The sequence below is a fragment of the Periplaneta americana genome, chromosome 14 (assembly GCF_040183065.1).
Source record: "Periplaneta americana isolate PAMFEO1 chromosome 14, P.americana_PAMFEO1_priV1, whole genome shotgun sequence".
In the NCBI taxonomy this organism is placed as follows: domain Eukaryota; kingdom Metazoa; phylum Arthropoda; class Insecta; order Blattodea; family Blattidae; genus Periplaneta; species Periplaneta americana.
In genome coordinates, this window is record NC_091130.1 from 96,633,927 (window position 1) to 96,655,226 (window position 21,300).

The 21,300-nt window shown below is 35.9% G+C and overlaps 2 long non-coding RNA genes across 4 annotated transcripts; one reads left to right on the forward strand and one right to left on the reverse strand.

Moving 5' to 3' along the window:
* Window positions 1-13,421: 13,421 nt before the first annotated feature.
* On the forward strand, window positions 13,422-14,968 carry LOC138713605 (uncharacterized). The gene is made up of 2 exons (XR_011335938.1): window positions 13,422-13,859; window positions 14,622-14,968. It is a non-coding gene; the product is annotated as an uncharacterized lncRNA (long non-coding RNA).
* Window positions 14,969-15,132: 164 nt separating this feature from the next.
* On the reverse strand, window positions 15,133-19,614 carry LOC138713606 (uncharacterized). 3 transcript variants are annotated; one of them, XR_011335940.1, is made up of 6 exons: window positions 19,089-19,614; window positions 18,211-18,401; window positions 17,949-18,007; window positions 17,741-17,800; window positions 16,707-17,004; window positions 15,133-16,295 (listed from the first exon to the last, which is right to left on the reverse strand). It is a non-coding gene; the product is annotated as an uncharacterized lncRNA (long non-coding RNA). The 3 variants fall into 3 exon arrangements; XR_011335939.1 differs by lacking the exon at window positions 19,089-19,614 and having other exon boundaries at window positions 18,211-18,482; XR_011335941.1 differs by lacking the exons at window positions 15,133-16,295; window positions 19,089-19,614 and having other exon boundaries at window positions 16,800-16,840; window positions 16,943-17,004; window positions 18,211-18,482.
* Between the last annotated feature and the right edge of the window lie 1,686 nt (window positions 19,615-21,300).

A 21,300-nucleotide genomic window follows, 5' to 3' on the forward strand; every position in this document is an offset into this window, starting at 1 on the left:
ATTAAATAATAGAAGTTACTTGGAGTAATTCTGTTAATAATATAATAAATAATAAATTTAGCTTCCCTTATGAAATGGTTGCCAGATTTGACAAAGCGTATTACATATAATTTGGAAACACACGTAAAAGGTAAAATGATAAACATTTGAAATGTTTAGGGAATCGAATATACAAAATGTCAGAAAAATTTACACCTAAGTAACGTTTGTGCCCATTTACAGTTAAGAAAGGGGGGAAAAAAATCATCAGATAGGTTAGAATGATTTGAATGCCATATACCGCGAGAAAAATAATAGTACGGATTTATTGGCATTGATATCTAAACCAATCAACAGCCATCGGTTAAGATAACTTGAAATTTCCATTATCACTCCCATACAAATGATTTCTCAATATCTGAACCGACCCTTTGGGGGCACTAAAGGCTATTTCCTTCACAGTACTCTGTATTAGCCCCAGGTTTTTACATTTGTTGGCAAAGAAGGAGAGTATGGTACCTCGTGCTCCCACCATCAGACCTATTACATCAATGTGGGACAGGCTATATTTATCTTTATAGAGTGGGATTGTTGGTTCATAGATCCGTTTCTTTTCACTGTCCACCTCATGCGGTTGATCTTCATGTGTCTCAAATCTGATGGTGGGATCGAGAATGTATGCCAAGTTGTTCTTAATGGCAATGATATCAATTCGCCGAACACTTCCTTGTGTGGCTAGTCCCTACACCTCTTGATGGACTGTAAACCCTACCTCCTTCAGTGCCTCAGCCAACATAGAACGGACAGCATGGTGACGGATGTTGCGAAGGGCCTCACTATAGGGACAGAAGCCAAGGATATGGGGAAGAGTTTCAATCTCACTGAGACAGCGCCTACAGTGGATACCATCCCGACTTCTACCCGGTATAGCTCGGACCGGAGCGACATAGCCTACCATTTTAAGGGCGTCTATCCATCCGAGAGGGTTAGACCTTTGTGATTTCTTGTTTGCTGGGGGGAACTCTTTGTTGAGAATCACTCCTTTACCCTTTTGTTGCAATGTACATCAATTTTCAAATTCTTTTTCTCTTAAAGCATCTCTAACTTTTCGAGTCCACAAAATTTTCACGATTATTTAAAAAAGAATTAACAGGAGTTAATTTAAGGCTCTTTAAACATGTTTTACTCTCCTCAATAAGGTCCCTAGTGGAAGTAATGTAAGGATCATTAGTTTTGTGTAATACCCTTAAGCCGTTAATGTGTTGTAGCGTGGATTCCCAGCATACCCTAAAAAGACCAAGACCTTTATATTTACGATGTGTATATATCATAGAATCGGGTGTGTCAGCTGGTAGGTGCAAAATTTCTTTAAGAGTGCTTTTAATAATTTTATCAGCATTATCTAAAAAAGTATTGGGTATTGTTTTCAAGGGCATTGTCTGAAATGTGTAGATTAATGATGGGCAAATTGAGGAATTTAATATACAAAACTTTTGATCAGGATGTAATAAAGGCGGCGAAATTAGCAAATCTAATCTAGTTTTCAGGTCGTTTAAAACAGTTTGGGAATCGAATATAGAAACGTCAGAAAAATTAACACCTAAGTAGCGTACATGCTCATTTGCAGTTAAGCATGTAATAGTAGTGTCATCAGAAATGTTTAGTTGATTTGGAAGCAATTTATCAAGAGAAATATTAATAGCTACAGATTTATTGACATTTATATCTAAACCAATAGCTTTGAAACGATCAATAGCCGTCCTTGTGAGTTCTAAAGCAGAGTTTTTGTTTTTAGCTATGATAACAGTATCATCTGCAAAACCAAGTACAGTAATGGATTTTAAACCTGAAACAAGATTGAAACCGTATTTGGCAGCGATCGAGTCTTCTGACAATTCATTAAGGATGTGATCAGTACATAGATTGTATATTGTGGATGAAAGGGGCGATCCTTACATAACTCCTTTTCGTAAATCTATGGGGTTAGTTTTTTATGATTGATTTCTACTCTAATGGAATTATTTAGTTGAAGATTCAAAATTAACATTTTCAACACGCTTGGAATAAGCAAGCTATCTAATGTGTTTGATAGGTGCAAGTGCCCAATATTATCGAATGCCTTACTAATGTCAAGGAAAACGAGAGTTGCATCACATTTTTTAGATTGCGAACATTAAAATGGACCTGAGAAGGGATGTGTTAACTATTGTTCCTGGAGAATGTGTAAATCCCCTCTGATGAGGACTGAATTTTATGTATTCTCGAAGGTGTTTATCGAGGACGCGTTCAATTACCCTACGTAACATGGAACAAAAACTGTGTGCACAAGGAAACAAAACTTAAAATATACAAAATAATTATTAGAAGTATTCTCTGTTATGCAAGCGAAACTTGGACATTACCTAAGGAGACAGAAGCTAAACTAGGTATATTTGAACGCAAAATACTCAGAAGAATTTTTGGACCGGTGCAAGAAAATATGCAGTGGAGAATACGTTATAATAACGAGCTATATAAATTATATAGAAGTTTCGATATTGTTACTTTCATCAAATTAAGGAGGCTTGAATGGGCCGGACATGTCTATCAGATGGAAGGGAACAGAATACCAAAGAAGATCTTAGAAGGGAAAATACATGGTAAAAGACCATTTGGAAGACCCAAAAATAGATGGATAGATGCAGTAACGATCGATTCTGAGGACTATCTCGGAACAACTGCCTGGAGGAGATTAGCACAGGACAGGGACAGTTGGAGGAAGAAAATTGAGGAGGCTAAGGCTCGACTTTGGGCTGTGATGCCATCGTAGTAGTAGTAGTAGTAGTAGTAGTAGTAGTAACATGGAACAAATAGTAATTGGTCTCCAGTTTTTAAAGTCATTTTCGTCACCAGATTTATAAATGAGAACACTTCTTGCGGTCTGGAAGCATGGAAGTACGTGACCAGTCTGGAGAATTCTTGTAGCTATGGAGGAGATGATTTCTGCAGCAGTATCATCCTTCAGACCTCTCATGAGGACACGGTGTCCACCACGATTCGAGATATTTAAAGCGCAACTTCTGACTTGGTGATAGATTTCTGGAATGTTTCATCTAATTCGAGGATTTCTGCTTCGGTGTAATGGGATGGATATTCTGATCGAATATTGTTATTTGGTTGAGAAAAATTTGAACTGTAAAGTTGTTGCACCTCGCTGACATCTAATTTGCACGTTGGTTTTATTTTGACTCAGTACTGTTCTTATTGCTTTCCTCCGTTGATTGAAGTAGTCGAATTATGTTTTCTCATAGAGAAATCTGTTTTTCTTTTCTGTCAGTCTCGTTTTGTGGCTCTTTCTGGGTTAGTGGATCTGCTGTAAGTCCTCTGATTATTTAAATTTTTCTTTAGTTTTCTTGCTTCGTAATATTTCCTGGTTGGATGTTTGGGTCCGGGCAGATAATCAATTGCTTCAGATAAGAAAATCAGGAATTGCTGAGTCACATCATCAAACACATTGTCGGATAACTCTGCGCTAAATTTATCCTTCCAAGTAGAAAGATTTTGTTTGTAGAAGGATAAAGGGCATGGAAACTCCTACTTCTATTGTTTCATGGAAACTCAAGCAAAAAAGAATCCTAATTCAGTAGCTTCATTTTTGTATGACTGCCTTAAAATAAATCTTAAAAAATGTCTAACTTGGAAACTGTCATAATGATGTCCAGGAGGACAAAATAGAAATTCGACACTTCTGAAGTTTTTTGCTTGGTTTGCCAAGGTTTTAGCAGATTGAAATAATCCATATGCTTCTTATTCGCTGCCATTTATTTACACAATGTGACAGAAACTTTGGACTCATGACATCTGCTATGAAAAAGGAACCATTGGAACTGCAAAACCATGGTTGAAAGCTATAGCAACATACAGAAAACATCCTAGTAACTTTGAGATTGTAATGGATCGTAGTCTACTATTATAAAAGAGTGGGATACAGTTTTAATACCCTATTTCATGAAGACTCCTTCATCTCCTAGACGCAAATTTACGATTATGAAGTACGTTCTGGTGAAATACAAATTGGATGGTACTTTTCTGTACTCCGAAAATTACAACTCCTTATGGATTCCCTTTAACTATTTCATCAGACTGAATACAAATAGGTATAATGATATCAAACCTACGATTGTTCCATTCCCAACAATCAGCCAAGCCAGGGTTGAAGACATAATACGATGAAAGAGTAATGGAACGGAGAAAAATTCTCTCCGGCGCCGGGATTTGAACCTGGGTTTTCAGCTCTACGTGCTGATGCTTTATCCACTAAGCCACACCGGATACCCACCCCGGCGTCGGACAGAATTTTTCTCCGTTCCATTACTCTTTCATCGTATGATGGCGCAGAATATCTGCATGGAAATATCATATGTACTTCGGTACATTAAAATAATATATTGAAGACATAAGATCTTTATTTAAGTAGCGTACTCAAATGAGGACGTGAAATGGCTAGAATTTGTCCTGGAAGACTCTTATAACGTATAAAAAACAAAATAGTACTATGCCTATGCACAGACAATAGAAATTTTGTAAAATAAGTTGATTAATGAGTTATTGTTATTATTGCTATACTATTATTGAAGTACGTTGAGATTGTGAATATTGTTTATGTTAATAATTTTTACTGTTTGAAATTACTTGGTAACTAGTTCTTCCTTTGTTTATTCTTTCGTTTGTGTCACTCAGATTTATTTAAAGCCAATAAAAGTATCTTTGGAAAAAAGACACATAGGTCGTACCTACTGTACTTACCATTGTGACAAAATATCAATAGGTTTACAAATGTAACATATACATATTAGCATATTAACAAGCGATGAATTTATAAAATATAAGGAACTGAATCAAAATTGTGTTTGAAAGGCTTACTGCCAACACATCTGTGCAGGTCATTATCTCAAAATGCACTTTATGGGTATGTGCCCTTTTTCTGGAACCGGCCTCAGTCTATGAATTTTACACGAAGCATACAACTCCAACAATTGATGATGTATAAGGGCATGTATGCATTACATTAAGATAACTTTTAATGTTAACTTAATAGGATTTAAGTAGCTACTATGAAAAAAGAGAACAGCTTTAATGGAAACCATACAAATCCTAACATGGGAATCATCTTATTTATTGAAGTGCAATATTGTATACAGCAGGATTGCTGGGGTTGATTAAACTTGGTATGATATCCGTGATGGAATAATTAAATGCTGTGCAGAGGTTTAGATATTTGTGACAAATTTTCTTGTGGAAAACAGGAAAGAATTGCAATTCTTCATGCAGGGGAAAGAAATGGCTTTACACCAGGAGCATCATTTGTCACCCACCATTAAATGGCTACATCACAGCAGACTATCATGGTATCATGACTGGAAATTGTTTGAAGCCTGATTTAATTATTTTGTGAAGTGTTTCTCAACTTTTTCTGTAAAAACTTTCAGTATTTGAGAAGTATCTCCGTAATAAATATAATAAGCTAATTTTAATGCAAACAACTATAATGAAAGTTACTGTTATATACTCATTAACATTATCGGATCAGTATAATCGGAATTAGTTTCGGGTTTTAATGTTGAATATAGAAGAGGTGGTTTCGCATTAATTTTTTTACTACGTTTCAAGCATCAGGATAATCAGAGTATCGTCGAGGTATACCAGCTAATCCAAGGAAGTGTTGTGGAAAGAATGTTCGATGCGAATTGGAGGCCATAAACCTTGCCTTAAAGCAATTGCTTGGAAGACCGACTTGCCACAGTCATGTTGTCATTCTTTGTGACTCTCAAACTGCTATTTTGGCAGTGGCATCTCTTCCTCATCCTGTAACATCAAGAGTTGTCGAGATCAGAAAATCCCTTGCCTCACTCAAAGTGTTAGAAATCGTCGTTTTCCCAAAATCGTGTTTGAAATTTTACTAACATAGTTTTTAATATAGTAGGCCTACTCAGTGATTACATTACTTTAAAACAGTAGACCAAAATAATAACCCCACACCAAGACAAGCCACTGGCGTGCAGTGGCGGCTCGTGAACTTGTGGATTGGGGGAGCTGCAGTAGATTTTGGTACATACAAATTTCAATTCTTGTTATCATTACTAATAAGTATAGGACAAAAATAAATGCACTACATATCGAAAAATCAAAACTTCCTGACTTAGTTGGGAGATGTCTGTGGCATCATTTGCCATAATCGCTAAAAAAAACTGATACCATCGATTTCAGTCTGAATTTCAAATCGGCAGACGCTCAACATGCAATCTACCAGTTCATCCTGAATTGTTTTAGAATTACCTTTAAACAGTGGCAAGTTCCAAATGATTTGTGAGAGACTCGTTTAGATTACTCACGAAATACACCAGAGTTCTTCGAATCGTTTTTTCATCATGTCCCCTAAGGGGAAGTTCATATTGGCCACAAAATTTGATACAATCAATATTTTTTAAAATAATTTCACGATTTTTTTCTCATTTCTTGATTATGTTTGAGAATGTTTGTTCTGTTCATTTCACTTAGTTGCACAGCAATATTAGTTTTTCCTAACATAGCCAATGAAACAACATTTTTCAGGTGAGACTGCGAAATTTCGTGCTTTTTAATTTTTAGGGGCAAATGTCCTAAATCTGTCACACCACTGTCACCGAAGAGGAGGCAAGGAAAACAAAATACAGAATTTTTTTTGTTCATATCCACGTAACCACAAATGCTTAGCGTAAATTTCATTGTTATACTTCCTTACATATATGCTCTATTTCGGCTTGATGAAGCTTGAGTAAGATTTAAGTTGGGTAACGGACGACCCTGTAATTTCACTTCATTACATCAATCTTCTCCGCGAGGGAAAGTTGAGAAAAATAAAATTAATATTCTGTAATTCACACACTCTCATGCTTGCACATTTGCACTGGTTAAGTTACGATACTAAGACGTCACACCAAAGCAACACTCAGATATACTGATGGTCAACAATGTTCTAAAACTGGAACAGAAGTCTCTCTCGTATTTTACGTGCTATATCAAAAGGATTCTACTCGTGCAATCATTTTGAGTTAAGGCAAATCCTAAGGTTCTACTGGAGACTGGATATATACGTAACAATAAGGCAAAAAAGAATATTAATTTCGTTATATTAACTCGATAATATTCTACAACAATAAGTATGTGAAGAGAAAATAAAAATGTTGTCATTAAGTTTCAAGGGAATAGAGAATCCATTTGACGTAGCATTATAATAGCGACGTGGGAGTGGAGGAAAGATCTTCCCTTACGGCCTGGCTCTGCAAGCCACTGCAGCGAAATATGGGTTTTAACAGCGGCAGTTTCCCTCTGCTTCCCTTCACCTCTCTACCCCTGACCAAGCAAGACACACTCTCTATGAGCTGCCCACCCTGCAGATCCCAGGACGACTTTGAATGCAGTGTCAATTCCAGTACAGTCGACGCGCAAAAAGATTATGCATAAGATAATAGTACATATTCCCAGCCAGATGAAATATAAAGCAATTTACCAATAAAAGCTTTAACAATTCTTCTACTAATTAAAACAAATATTATTGTTATTTTCCTGTCAAAGCAGGGAGTGCTGCAGCTCCGCAGCTCTTATGGACGAGCCGCCCCTGCCAGCGTGGCTCAGTCAGTTAAGGCACTTGCCTATTGGTCTGAAGTTGCGCTCGGGCGCGGGTTCGATCCCCGCTTGGGCTGATTACCTGGTTGGGTTTTTCTGAGGTTTTCCCCAACTATAAGGTGAATGTCAGGTAATCTATGGCGAATCCTCGGCGTCATGTCGCTAAATACCATCTCACTATCACCAATCTCATCGACACTAAATAACCTAGTAGTTGATACAGCATCATTAAATAACCAACTAAAAATAAAAAAACCCAAGACAACGGCAACAAAAAACCGGAAACGAGCGTAAGACCTCACTAAAAATCCGAAAAATGGCCGACATAAGCCGAAACTATCCATTAATCAAGGTAAAATACTGTATTAGTTTCAATTTAACACAGTAAAGTTGTTTATTTAACAAAATAACGAATCATTAGTAAAAAATAATCACTTCAATATATTCAAGGGTACTCAATTGAAGTGATTTTGCCCTATATATTCTCAGTCCCTTTAAATTCTACTTAAAAATCAAAAGCCTACATTTGATACTTTCATCGCCTTCCAACTCAAGTACAGGGTTGTTTCCAATCTGTAATAACGAATTTTAATGAAATGTGCGTCAGGAATCACACCGACAGTTGAATTGCAGTGAGAGGTGACAGACCAATAGTGAGTGATTTCATAATCAGAGTGCACGGTGTATCACAGTAGCAATGCCCAAGAAACTCGAGCCTTTTTTGGGAGGAGTACATAACAACTCTTTCCGATGTCAAGTGCAGTTACGTGAAAATCATAAGAGTCGTTATTTCCAAGAAAGGGATCTTGTGTGTATCTAATAAGACTGGCAAAGCTCAAATGAGATTAATTACAGAGTGAAAAAGCAAGCAAATCAACCCCCCTGTCACAAGTCTCCGCACACTACGAGATGATACAAATTAATTCCATTTGAGCTTTACCAATCTTATTAAGTACACAGGTATCTTACCTTTCTTGGAAATAACGAAACCTCGTTTATTGCAGGCTTCTTTTATTTTCACTTTACTGTACTCGGCATTGAAAAGGGTTGTAATGTACACCTCCCAAGAAGGCTCGATTTTCTTGGGAATTTCTGCTATAAGTCGCCTTGCACTCTGACTATGAGATCACTCACTACTGGTCTGTCAACTTTCGCCACAGTTCAGCTGTCGTGAGACTCCTGACGCACATGATGTCATTCAAATTCGTTATCAGATATTGGAAACAACCTTGTAGAACATCTTTTTAGACAACTTTCGCATCACTTGTTTCGTGTTCCTTACACCTGTTATTAACTCAAAACTACCCGATCTGTTTTCCATTGTACTGTTTTTTCTCTCAGTCCTCACCAGGGGTTCGGTAGAATCTACCACATGAACTCCACATGTGCACTGTGCCAATTGTGCTAGCTATTTAAGGGGGTCGTTAAAAAATAAGAGTAAAATATCTCTGCTGTCATAGTTTCCATGGTATGGAGGGAACAAACTAACCATATAAATGACTGCTATTTTTGTATGACTAAAAGCACTAAGAGGAAAATATAGGAAAAGAGTCAAATATTATTAAATATTCCATCACTTATTGGATCTATTAGTCACACTGATGTTTTACCAATTCTCGTTCCTGCCCAGACATGGATATTAGAAAAGAACATCGAAAAAAGTGTTGATCCACTGGAAAAATTCCTTCAAGCTCAGGATAAGAATTAGAATACTTAGACCCAAGTGTGCCTCATCAAATAACATAAAGTGAGTTAAATGAGTTAGTGCGAGATTTGATCCTCAGTAAAACAATGACAAAGTTTTTAGGATCCAGATTAAAGAAATGCAATTTCTTACACAGATATACGTAGGCCTTATATATCTGTATATCGTAAACAAGAGCAGCTGATTAAATGCTTCAGAATGGAAGATTCTTTTTACTATTGTGATCATTTGGTAACAAACATGATTTGGACGAATGGAGGCTGTTCATAAACTCATCAACATTGAACCTGAAAACTGTGCTGTATCATAATGGAAATTATGATGATATGTAACTTCTACTATAAAAAAATGCATATGACAAATATATAAATGGTGCCTCTGCAGAGATTGGAAGTCATCGGTATGCTGTTAGGTCTAGAATGTGGATACACATAATATTAGTTTTGTGTGAGTGGAATAATCTTGCTAAAAATCATTCACTACTACAAAAATGTTTGGTCCTCTTCGACAGATGTTATACTTGGCGAAGGAAATGTCATCTAAACCATTACTTGATCAGTCTAAAATACGTTTGCCCCCACTTCACATCAAATTAGGCCTTACGAAGATCTTTGTTAATGAACTTTATAGAAATGGAGATGGTTTTAAGTACTTATGAGATAAGTTTTAAAAAATCGATTTTAAAGTGAAAGATTTATTTGTTGAACCTCAGATCAGAAAAGTGCTTTAAGATTAACAATTCGACAGCACTGGCGACTCATGATATTTTATGTATGTAGGATGTGAGATTGACGACTAATGACCAAGACAGAAACTAATAATAATAATAATAATAATAATAATAATAATAATAATAATATAGTAGTAATAATAATATTAATAATAGTAGTAGTAGTAGTAGTAATAATAATAATAATAATAATAATAATAATAATAGAGCATGCGAAATCAATACAAGTAGGCCTATGTTAGTATGACTCACCATACTGAAACTGGCAAGTTGGGGCCACTGAGATATCAGATGGTCGCAAGAAAAGGAAAAGGAACATAAATAAAGTAGCCTGTGATATCGAGTGTTGTGACATTATTATCAACCAGGCTGAAGAAAGATTTGGTACTACTCAACATTTGGAGTGCTTCAGCTTGGTGGATCCTACTACATTCAGTGACTTCAAATCACAGTTCCCAGAAGATTTGTATAGTTGTAGTAGGCCTAAATGTTATCCTTTCCTAGCAGAACAGAAACTGAGAGGCGAACTACGTGTTCTTTACAATAGTGAAGAATTTAAGGATATGCATTCCACCAGTGCCCTTTATTCTTTTTTCAGAGACAGTAACTTAAAGGACACGTTTTCAGAAACAGTGAAAATGTTAAATGTAGTTCTCACTTCTCCATTTGTAACAGTCGAATCTGAAAGGTGTTTCAGTACGTTGAAGAGAGTGAAAACGTGTTTAAGGAACAACATGGGACAGGACAGATTAAATGCTGTGTCAGTGCTTAGCATAGAAAAAGACTACCGGTACATATCCACAATTGAAGAGTTCAACAACAAGGTTATCCAGAAGTTTGCTGAACAGAAAAATAGGCAAGCGGAATTGTTGTACAAGTAAAGGTGATGTAATTTTATGATCAATAACTAATTAATTTTTAATTAATATTAATATTAGAGGAGAAAAATTCGCTCCGGCGCTGAGGATCGAAGCTGGGTCCTTGGTTCTACGTACTCTACCATTGAGCTACACCGAAGTTCAATCCACAGCACCGGATCGAATCCCTCTCCTCAATGTTTTTACCTTTGTAGCCTGACTCCAAGTGCGACATGTATGTTGACATTTTTATATTAAGTCAACTGCTGTTGCTGCGGATTGAACTTTGGCGTAGCTCAATGGTTAGAGCGCTTGGTACGTAGAACCAAGGATCCGGCTTCGATCCCCGGCGTTGGAGCGAATTTTTCTCCTCTAATATTAATTGTTACTGTAACAGACGTATTCTGTAGGACCAAAAAATTAATCTTTACGTAGATAATTACTTTTTAGTTCTAGTATATGCATGACAAACTATATTTGAAATAGCCCCAGACAAATTCTAGGCCACGAAACGCCTCTGACTAGTAGCAATTTAGATTAAAAAATTGGAATCATTCGCTATACTGTCCTTGCAGTGTGTGAACCTCTTAAGTGGTTAATGTGTTTGTTTATTTTGTTTGCATGTGTTAATCTGGTTCTAGTATGCTTCCAATTAAAGGTTCCAAAAGTGTACTCTTTGCAGAGTGGATTAAAGGATAGGACTGTATTAGATCAGATGGGGATGTATTCTGCGATAGTTTCAGTAAAGAGGTAAGCACTGCTATTCTGTTTCCGAATATTTTCTATGGCAGTTGTTCTTTGTAAAAAATACAAAACTTCTTTAAAATAATCAATTAAATTACGATGTGCGTTTTTAAATTGTATCTAGGTAACCGCAAGGCCGATTATAATTTCAGATAAAATGTACTAAAAAATTTCAAGTCGACCAGCATGTCGCAACTACTTCACATATTGCAAGGATGCAAAAAAGGAAAGAATCTGCAAAGAATTCCACAGATTCCTCAGTTATTCCCGTGAGAGAGTGGGTGTAGCAGCGAAAAACAAACTGTGCAGGGTCATAAATGCGAACCCGGACTAGGGATTCTTTTGTTCAGTGAAGGTTATTTGTGGCGAAAACTTGAATGAAGAATCTGACCTGACACTGTCACAAATATGTTCATTCAAGTTTGCACCCATAACTTCTTGCGATATAGAAAGGTCATTCTATGGCTATAAAAGCATAAATAATTGATTAAATGGCGATCTTACTCGTGTTAATTGTGTAAGCATGTGCGGCTTACACAATTAACACGAGTTAGATCGCCATTTAATCAATTATTTATATTCAAGTGTTAAAAGTAGTGTACGAAAGATTCAACATGGATTATAAAAACATATTGAGTGACAAGTGCAGGAAGCGCACTGAAACCAATTTAGAAATGATGTTAGGTTGTTAACTGTGCAAAAAACAAAAGTGAAATGAAATAAGACATTTGGAACAAAAATGAAAGTGCATATTTTAATGTATTTTTCACTTGATCGTGCATGTTTCATAGTTTAATAGTGCATGAATGCATGCATATTTTGGGATTTTTATAGTGCATGAAGTTCTCGTCTCCAATGATAAGAGTTGACTTCTTTACGATCACTAAATTCCCGCATTGTTAGTAGGAAATTCATGATTCTGTTCCAGAGCCTTCTTCAGTTACAAGCCAGAGCCGTACGTCGGCAACACTGTAATTAACTGTTAAGCAGAGTCCTACGATCCAGGACATGTGTCGGTGCTAATGCCGATTTTCAATGTAAATTAATGTTACAATTAAGTGTGTCGATGGAATTATGTTCGCGGTCATACCAAACGTTAATTGTTAACGTTACTGGGTTCTGGGTTCAAAAAGTTCCCGGAATTTTACTACCATTTTTCGTATTAATATATAACAAGGGATATTATACATTTGTTTTGTTGGTAACATTCATGATGTCATTTCCTTAAAGTTTGTTGATAATGGCGATTGTTGATTTCGAGTTGTAGGCAATTGTTTATCATAGTGTTTTGTTTGTTCGTCGCATTTTGTAATTATGTCCACAGAGCAACGTACAAACATCAAGTTCTGTGTTTTGTTACACAAAACTCCCGCAGAAACATTAAGATTGTTGGAAGAAGCATATGGCGAAGCAGCAATGAAAAAAAAACTCAAGTGTATGCCTGGCATAAACGCTTTTCTTGTGGCCGCGATAGCATCAAAGATGTCGTACGCAGCGGCCGACCAACAACTGCAACAAATGAAGCAATCGCTCAGCGTGTGCGTAATGTTGTGAGGGACGACCGACGTTAAACCATAAAAGAGATAGCAGCAGAGGTCGGAATATCAGTCGGAAGTGTACACAATGTTCTTCACAAGCATCTCAACATGCATTACGTGTCTCAGAAGTTGGTTCCGAAAATGTTGTCGGCAGAACAGAAAGAAACAAGAATGACAAGGTATATACTTATTATTTATGTATATGGGTAAAATTAATTAATTTCATCTATTAAGGGCCTGTACTACGACTCTCGGATAAAGTTCTAGTTTAAACTTATCCGGCAGATGGCATATTTATCCGGAAGTTGGGTTGTAATTGCGTACTACGACTTTTGGTTATGTGCAATCTGGAGGCTAAACTTCCAGATTAGCAATCCGGGAGGCAGAGTAGCAGATTGGCGTTATCCGGAGGTTGGAACTCGGTGTTGAAATCAAGATGGCTGCACGTTGTACAGCTGGTGATTTGAAGGATCAATTTAATTTTGATACTGATTCTGATGATAAGTTCTGGAGCAGATGCTTCGTTGTATCAGAACAGCAAACCGAATTAGGCCGCGTCCAAATAATTTTGAAGAATGGGATGACGAGAAATTTTTTAGACAGTTTCGAATAACGAAACCTACTACATGAAATCAATTATCAACTGAAACAAGACACAGCTCGTAAGAACACAGTTAATAATAAGCTACACTATTTCGGTAGGTATTACATCAATATTTTGTATATAATAGCACTATAATAATTACTTTGAAGTACAGTAACCTGTAATACAGTAGAAGTGAGGTTAGAATGTTGCTTCATGCAGGTGTTCTGTTGCCCTTACAAGGTATGAAGGTGATTGATATAATAATATAGGGCAACCTACAATAATAACAGTTTCAAAATACTTTTATATAAAAAATAATAACAGTATATAATATATCAAAATCCTTTATATGGTAAACTACCATTTCTTCACAATTGCGTTACCACTTTAAGATACAAATGTATTCATATATTTGGGTTCTAGTCAAGTCATATGTACCATAAACGAAAGAAAAATTGAGTGCCGACACCAATTTCCCAAATAAAGGTGGAAAGTTGCTGTGAAAGTGGAGTGCGGTGGAGAGGTACGGGTAGGCGGGATCGCTCTATCGAGATAGAAGGGTAGGTGGCAGGGAAGGGCAACACATTCATTTCATTACTGTGTTTCCTTACTAATTAAAGGGAAAAGACAAGTTTTCGTAAGATCGAGTTAGTGACAGGTTAGTATGATTTGCATACATTTACAATTGTCTAAAAAAAAAAAAAAATATCAAAACTACATCCAAACCTCTCTCTTCCAGGCTATCCTGTAGGGAGTCCTTGCCTTCTTTTGGTAACGCTATTGTAAAGATTTACCGGTAAAGTTGTAACCAAATCTCATTGTTTATACATTTTTCCAGAAATAATGCCTTACCTCCAATGGACCAACTACTACTGGTATTGAGATTCTATGCCACTGGGAGAACATTGACAACAGTAGGAGATTTTTGTGGGGTCCACGAAGTTACAGCAGGAACTGTTGTCAATCGAGCTAGTGCTGCACTTGCTGCTTGGTTTAATTGAAGTGATGACTTTTAATGCTTCATTGGGAGTAGTTTTATTTTCTCCAGTAATTAAGTGCAAGGCTTATCCCCCCCCAAGGGATTCTGTCTCTTTTTGATGCTGTTACGAATACTTCTGAATAGTATTTTAATACAGGTTTTATGTATATATTATAGGTCTTGATTAAAGTTTTCCTAGAACTGTTTCATTTTGTGTCTGCTAGTTGTTTAGTCAACTCTCCGAAGATAGATTGGAATACCAATAAGGCATCACTCATGAGACAACTGTCAGGAGATAATGTGGTAGGGTGGCAAGTTCCCTTCTCCTTCCTTGCACATGTCGCTCACCAGTAGGAGTAGGCCTAACATATTTCATTAATCAGACTTAAGATATGCTTGCTATATACAGTATTATTATTTAACAAACTGTAACAGTTTATTAAATTTTAGACGTGACAGTTTTTCTTCATTTCCTGAAAGTTTTGGAATTGGCATTTATGTTTTGCAAGGGAGCTGTTTCATTCACGCTAGGCCTAGTGATTCATGTATGCAAACATATTCATATCGTTACTTTTTATATATATTTTATTGCTTGGATCCCTCACAGTGATGTCTTAACAGGCTAAGATGATTCAAACACAAAGGTTTGATAAATACATTATAAAAATTATGACCAGGTACACTGTAGGCTATTTAAAACAATAAAAATGCACTGTATCTGCAATTCAAATTTATTTTACATAAGCAAAATATGGTAAAACAACATTTTTCAAGAGGCACATTAATTGAAGCGTCGGCTGGAACAACGTTATAAATTATATTTGGTAAAATTTACAGGAGCTGCAAAAATGTGTATATGCGTACAACTTTGTTCTTATGAGGGTAGCAAACTTTTGAGTGGACAAATTTCACGTACTGCATTGATGGACAGTTGCAAGCCAAGGAGTATAGCAAGGTAACATGACATACAACATTATTACACGGAAACACACCGAATGAAAATTTTGTAACTTACAACGTTGTTCCAGCTGACGCTTCAATTGTATTCAGGTACTCTGTGAATGTGTACTTAAAACAAGAGAGATGCACTATAGCTGCAATTAAATTTAAAATTTATTTATTTATTTTGTGTGAACAAAACACGACATTTTTCAGGAGACACAATAAGCATAATCATGTATTACATCCACTGTCTCATTATATATGCTATGGTACATGTCATATTTACAAATTAATAATATACAGGCTAATACATAAGAGTACATAGTAACTGTAATTAAACACAACACAAATACATATGCAAATACACAAAACTTGGAAAACTGTGGCAGAGCCAACTTCAGCTATAAGCCCCATTTGTTAGAGATCTGCACGGGCCATAATTCTTAGGCCCGGCCCATCTCGGCCTGATCTGAACCAGACCCGAACCCAACCAGAAACCTTAGATTAGCTAATAATTATCACCTGACTCGAACCTAATCCTGAAGACTAGCAGATAAAGCAGAGGCCAGAGACCACAGGGATCAAGAACAGCTGCAAGAGATTATCACTCCATTAGAAGGATGAGAAGAAGTAATCTCCCAGTTATCCAGGTCAAACAAATCTGGTCAACAAAATTAAACATATTTTTTGTTAAAACATAAAGAATGGGTGATTATTGTAGCATTTACTTTCTGCCACTAATTGAAGATGTCTTTGTAGATAGACCACCCATTAAAGAGGAGGAAAAAGTAATGTAAAAACTCCAAATCTTACTTTTGATATTCCAAACCCCATCTCTTTGCAAACATGAGGATATGACTTACTTTTATTTCAAATCATTCTATGTTATAATGTTAGCATCCAACTTTCAACTAATGTATTTTTTAAAGAAATCACTGTAATAGTACTGAAGTTCATGAATTTCTAACATCTCAAGTAAAAGTAAGTCAACATTAAACTTACAGTTCACAGATGGAGAAAGATTTTTCAACGTGGCTAATGCATTCCTCAGAGGCTTGCTTTTTCTTTCTTTCTTTCTTTCTTTTTTTTTAAGCATTCTTGGGGTGTAACTCGATCAGCTATTATCCCATTATCAGCTGAAATATTTAAGAGAGGGATATATGCTTATATTCAGATCTTTCTGAGTTTAGCCTACACTACCTACACTGAATAAACCAGTAATTTCACTTAAAACTTACTTTCATTACACTGTGTAAATACCCGTACAGTGGAAGACCTTCACCTGCTGCACCAGCTGACTCTGTAATATTTTAAGAGTGGAATTAATTCATAAGATATTCAATTCTGGAGAAAGATGATGTTTTATCATAAATGTGTGGACACTTCAAAGTCAGCAGCTGTAACAGTATTGTATTTTCTAATGTGCTATTAATCCAAACTCATTTTTAACAATAAGAAAGTGAAGCTGCAATAAAAAAGAGAGAGAGAGAAAACCAAGCAAATAGTTCTATTGTAAATAGAGTGTAGTCAGTTTCTGTTTTACCTTATGAAAAGATATTTTTCAGTTTTTCTGTACACAAAAAATCATTCACAAGTTTCAAAGTGAGAATCCTCACGGTAAAATTGAAATACAACTTAACATAATGTGGCCTAATCTAATTACAAACCCATTACAGAGAAATCTCAAAATAAATTCTTCAGTTTAGTGTACTTTCTATTTTTAGGCCTACATTTATAAATTTCAAATTCCCACTCAAATCCCACATAATATTATAATACAATGATGTTTAGTTTTTATGACATCCATTTCTTGTGACCATTTCATCATTATGCACAATTTATATTTTAACATTTTTTTTTTTAACCTTTGCATCTAATTTATCTACTGCTTGCTGCAGATTTCATATATAGTATGTGTGTTAGTTTTATTTTCAACATGTTGGCTGAAAATGTGTTTACATGTTACAGCTATTTCAGATTGGAAAAGGATCATACGTAGAATGTGAAAGAATGTTTTGTAGTATAAATCAAATTACCTGGAGATATTGTTGGGATGTCCAGTTTCACTTCAAAAACTAAAGAATTGCACTGTGAACCTGAATGGTAATAATAGAAATAATAGTATTATAAAGTAATACCGACATTAAATTAAATTTGTATAACAATTTTCAAGAATCTAATATTTTCTTTTATCTTTAAAGCTCATCATCTCTTCTTCTGACTCTTAATTCCTTACACACTAACCTCATTCGTGTTATTAGCTGCACTGGTATCAGTGGAACTTGGTTTAGTTACTACTTCGGCTGTAACAAAAGTAAGTAAATAAATAAATGAGTGAATGAATGAATAAATAAATAAATAAAAAGAATTCAAACTTGTGTTATACAATTTCCTCTGCTTATTATGTAATAATTGTATAAATTAACATATAAGTGAACTTATGCATTGAATATGAATAAAAATCACTGAGAAATCACTCAATTGATAGGAGAATTAAATCACTTACCTTGGCTAAGTTTGGATTTGGTTTTGCTTCAGTTGGAGGGGCTCCAATTGTTTGTAGCCTGCATTGTCTCTCTGCAGCAGCAATTTTCTTTGTGTTCTTTTCCAAGAATTCAAATTTGCTTCTCAGCTGTTTTCAGGTCCTTGTATTTGTGCTGATGTTACTATATTCTTCCCATGCTTCATTCTATATTACTAAAAAGGAAGTAAAACTAGGTTAATTCCATATGCAACCTACAACATTAGAAGATATACTGTAATTCTCTTTTTCCCTTATCTAAGTTTCTATACCTAAATAAGCAAGAGCTTTTAATGGACGATTGTCAGTACAATATCAAACATGACTATACTGTACATAGAAACTTTGGAAAAAACTGAATATCTTCTGTTTCTGTGTTATTTTACGAGGTGTTGAATGTGCATTACAGTGAGTGATTATAGTCGAACTGGTAGCAGCAACAGATATTGCATTTTAGTGGAAACGTCTCTCCACCTCATGCTGTTCTTTTAAAAAATAATGTTGGGCCCTATCTGTGATCGAATGGTATTATAGGACTAATACAAAATATCCGCCCATTTACTAACAGTAAAATACGTAGGCCTAACATACTGAAATATTGGTAATTTACTAGGAACAGTGTACCTTGCTGTACTAATGTTGGTTAGAAATCCCAGGCCAAAAACATCATTCATTATTATCAGTATCAGTGAACGTTTCTTTTTAAACGAGTTACTATGCCTTCGACCCATGATTTGAAGCCGTGTGTACATTATTTCTAGAAAAATTACCGAAATAGGCCCTATTCACTAATAATGTAGGCTATACAACAAACTGAAAGCACACTTAATATTAATTACAATACAAAAATAATTGCCACCTACACTTCTTGTGCAGTTACACATGAATAAAACAATGATTATGGAGAAAAACGCACTTTTGCTGGAACCCGCACCCGTCCTCTTTAGGCCTACTAATTAAAACCAAAATATTATCATATTGTAGGAATTATTACTATTCGAAAAGAAACATAACCTTTAAAATCTTACCTTTTGCTTCCATGTAAAGTTTCTTCATACAGTATGTCTAATTTTCTGTTCTTCACTCTGTTATTTTCTTGGCTGGAGCTTCAGCATTATAATAAATAATAACAATAATGCTTACAATAAAACCTCAAAATAAATAGTACCATATAAACACGGAACATAAACATGAAATACGCGGGGAAAGGTATACCAACGCAATAAATTTCACTACATTTTCAGTAACTTCATTGCCAACGTAATAAAAATATTACTATATCTTCCGGATAACAATCCTGCAGTTAAAATCCGCTGGTAGTACAGAACAAAATATTTAACTTCCAGATTGCTAAACTGGAGTATACGAATCTGGAGCTTTAACAGGCGATCGTAGTACAGGCCCTAAATATAGTAGTCGTAGGGATGGTACTGCAATAAAAACTAGAATTACTGCAGGAGCAATTGTTCATGCTAATTCAATTATTACAATACCGCGTTTTCGTTATGATAGGTTGATATATTTGGCTTGGAAGAGATTTCTGGGGACATTATCAGTATGGCTGATGAAGATGGTGATTACCAGTGGCGTAGCATGAAATTTTGAGCAGGGGAAGCTAACTCAAGTTGTCTTTCATGCAATATGAGAAAACGTATTACAAAAATACAGTCTTAAAATAAATAGTAGTCAATTTCAAGTCAGCAGTCGAAGATTTGCTTGGAACCTCGTAAGAAACACCAATAAGGCATGACCTCAAATGAGACGTAATAAAATACGATTTCACGGTTTACACATATCTCTCAACAAATAGACACGTATACGTATAACATTAGCTCACTCCCTATCATACTTAGAGAAATCACAATATTAGTATCATTACGTAAGTATGCGTCTGTCTTTTGGTTGTGTCCTTCATTGACAGCAAGGGAGTCGGTCATTTGTTTTTTAAATCACACTTTTGTTCGTAAGTCAGTCTTGATAATACAATTGTCCTAAAAAATTCAAGTAAATTAGTGTCAGGAACTGTTATTTCGCTCATTATTTATTATATCAGCCACAATGCACACTAACACTTCAACTGAACACAACTGACGAAAAGGAATAACTCGGAAACTACTTATTTTAAATGTTAAAGCTAGCTTCTTTTCGAGCCTTGCGACTAGGGTAGTTTAAAAGGGATGGAAAATCTGCGGGGTGGATTACACAGAAGAAACCGGTCTGCTTGGAAGCTGGTGTGTGCAGGCTTCTTGTTTACTGCTGCATCACAAATAATCCTGAGCTGCCGCATCACAATATTTAACGCGTAAATATAAATTCTATTGAAATTAATAAATAATTTTCTCCATAAACTGCAGGTTTATTATGAAATTATTATTAACTGGGGAAGCTGAGCTTTTTAGCTTACATTGACGCTACGCCACTGGTGATTACTTAAACAAAATTATTGCTGGTGATGAAACTTGGTGCTACTTGTACGACCCAGTCCCTAAACGACAGTCATCTGAGTGGAAATCGAAAACATCTCCTCGGAAGCAAAAATTTCCTAGGGACACTTCTAAAGGCAAAGTTATGTTGGAAGTTTTCTTCGACTCTCAGGGTCTCATCCACCATGAGTTCATTCCAGAAGGTCGTACTGTAATGAAAGAATTGTACGTAGAAATCCTCCGTCGCCTCCGGGACGCAGTGAGAAGGAAACGTCCAGAAAAGTGGGTAGAAAACAACTGGTTCCTTATGCATGACAATGCACCTGCTCATCGCGCAATTATTGTAAAGAATTTTCTTGCCAGGCACAACATAACTGCTTTGGATCACCCACCCATACTCTTCTGATCTCTCACCATCTGATTACTTTCTGTTTCCCCGTCTGAAAAGTCATCTGAAAGGACGGAGATTCAATGCTGAAGGGGTTATCGCAAACGCGACGAGAGCTTCCAGGCCTGCTTCCATGAACTCTACACGCGTTGGCAAAAGTGTGTTCTTGCAGAAGGCAACTATTTTGAAGGGAATGCTGTAGAATAGTGTTTAAGGTACGTTGTTTCTATGATGCTAGCAAATTCCGGGAACTTTTTGAGGATT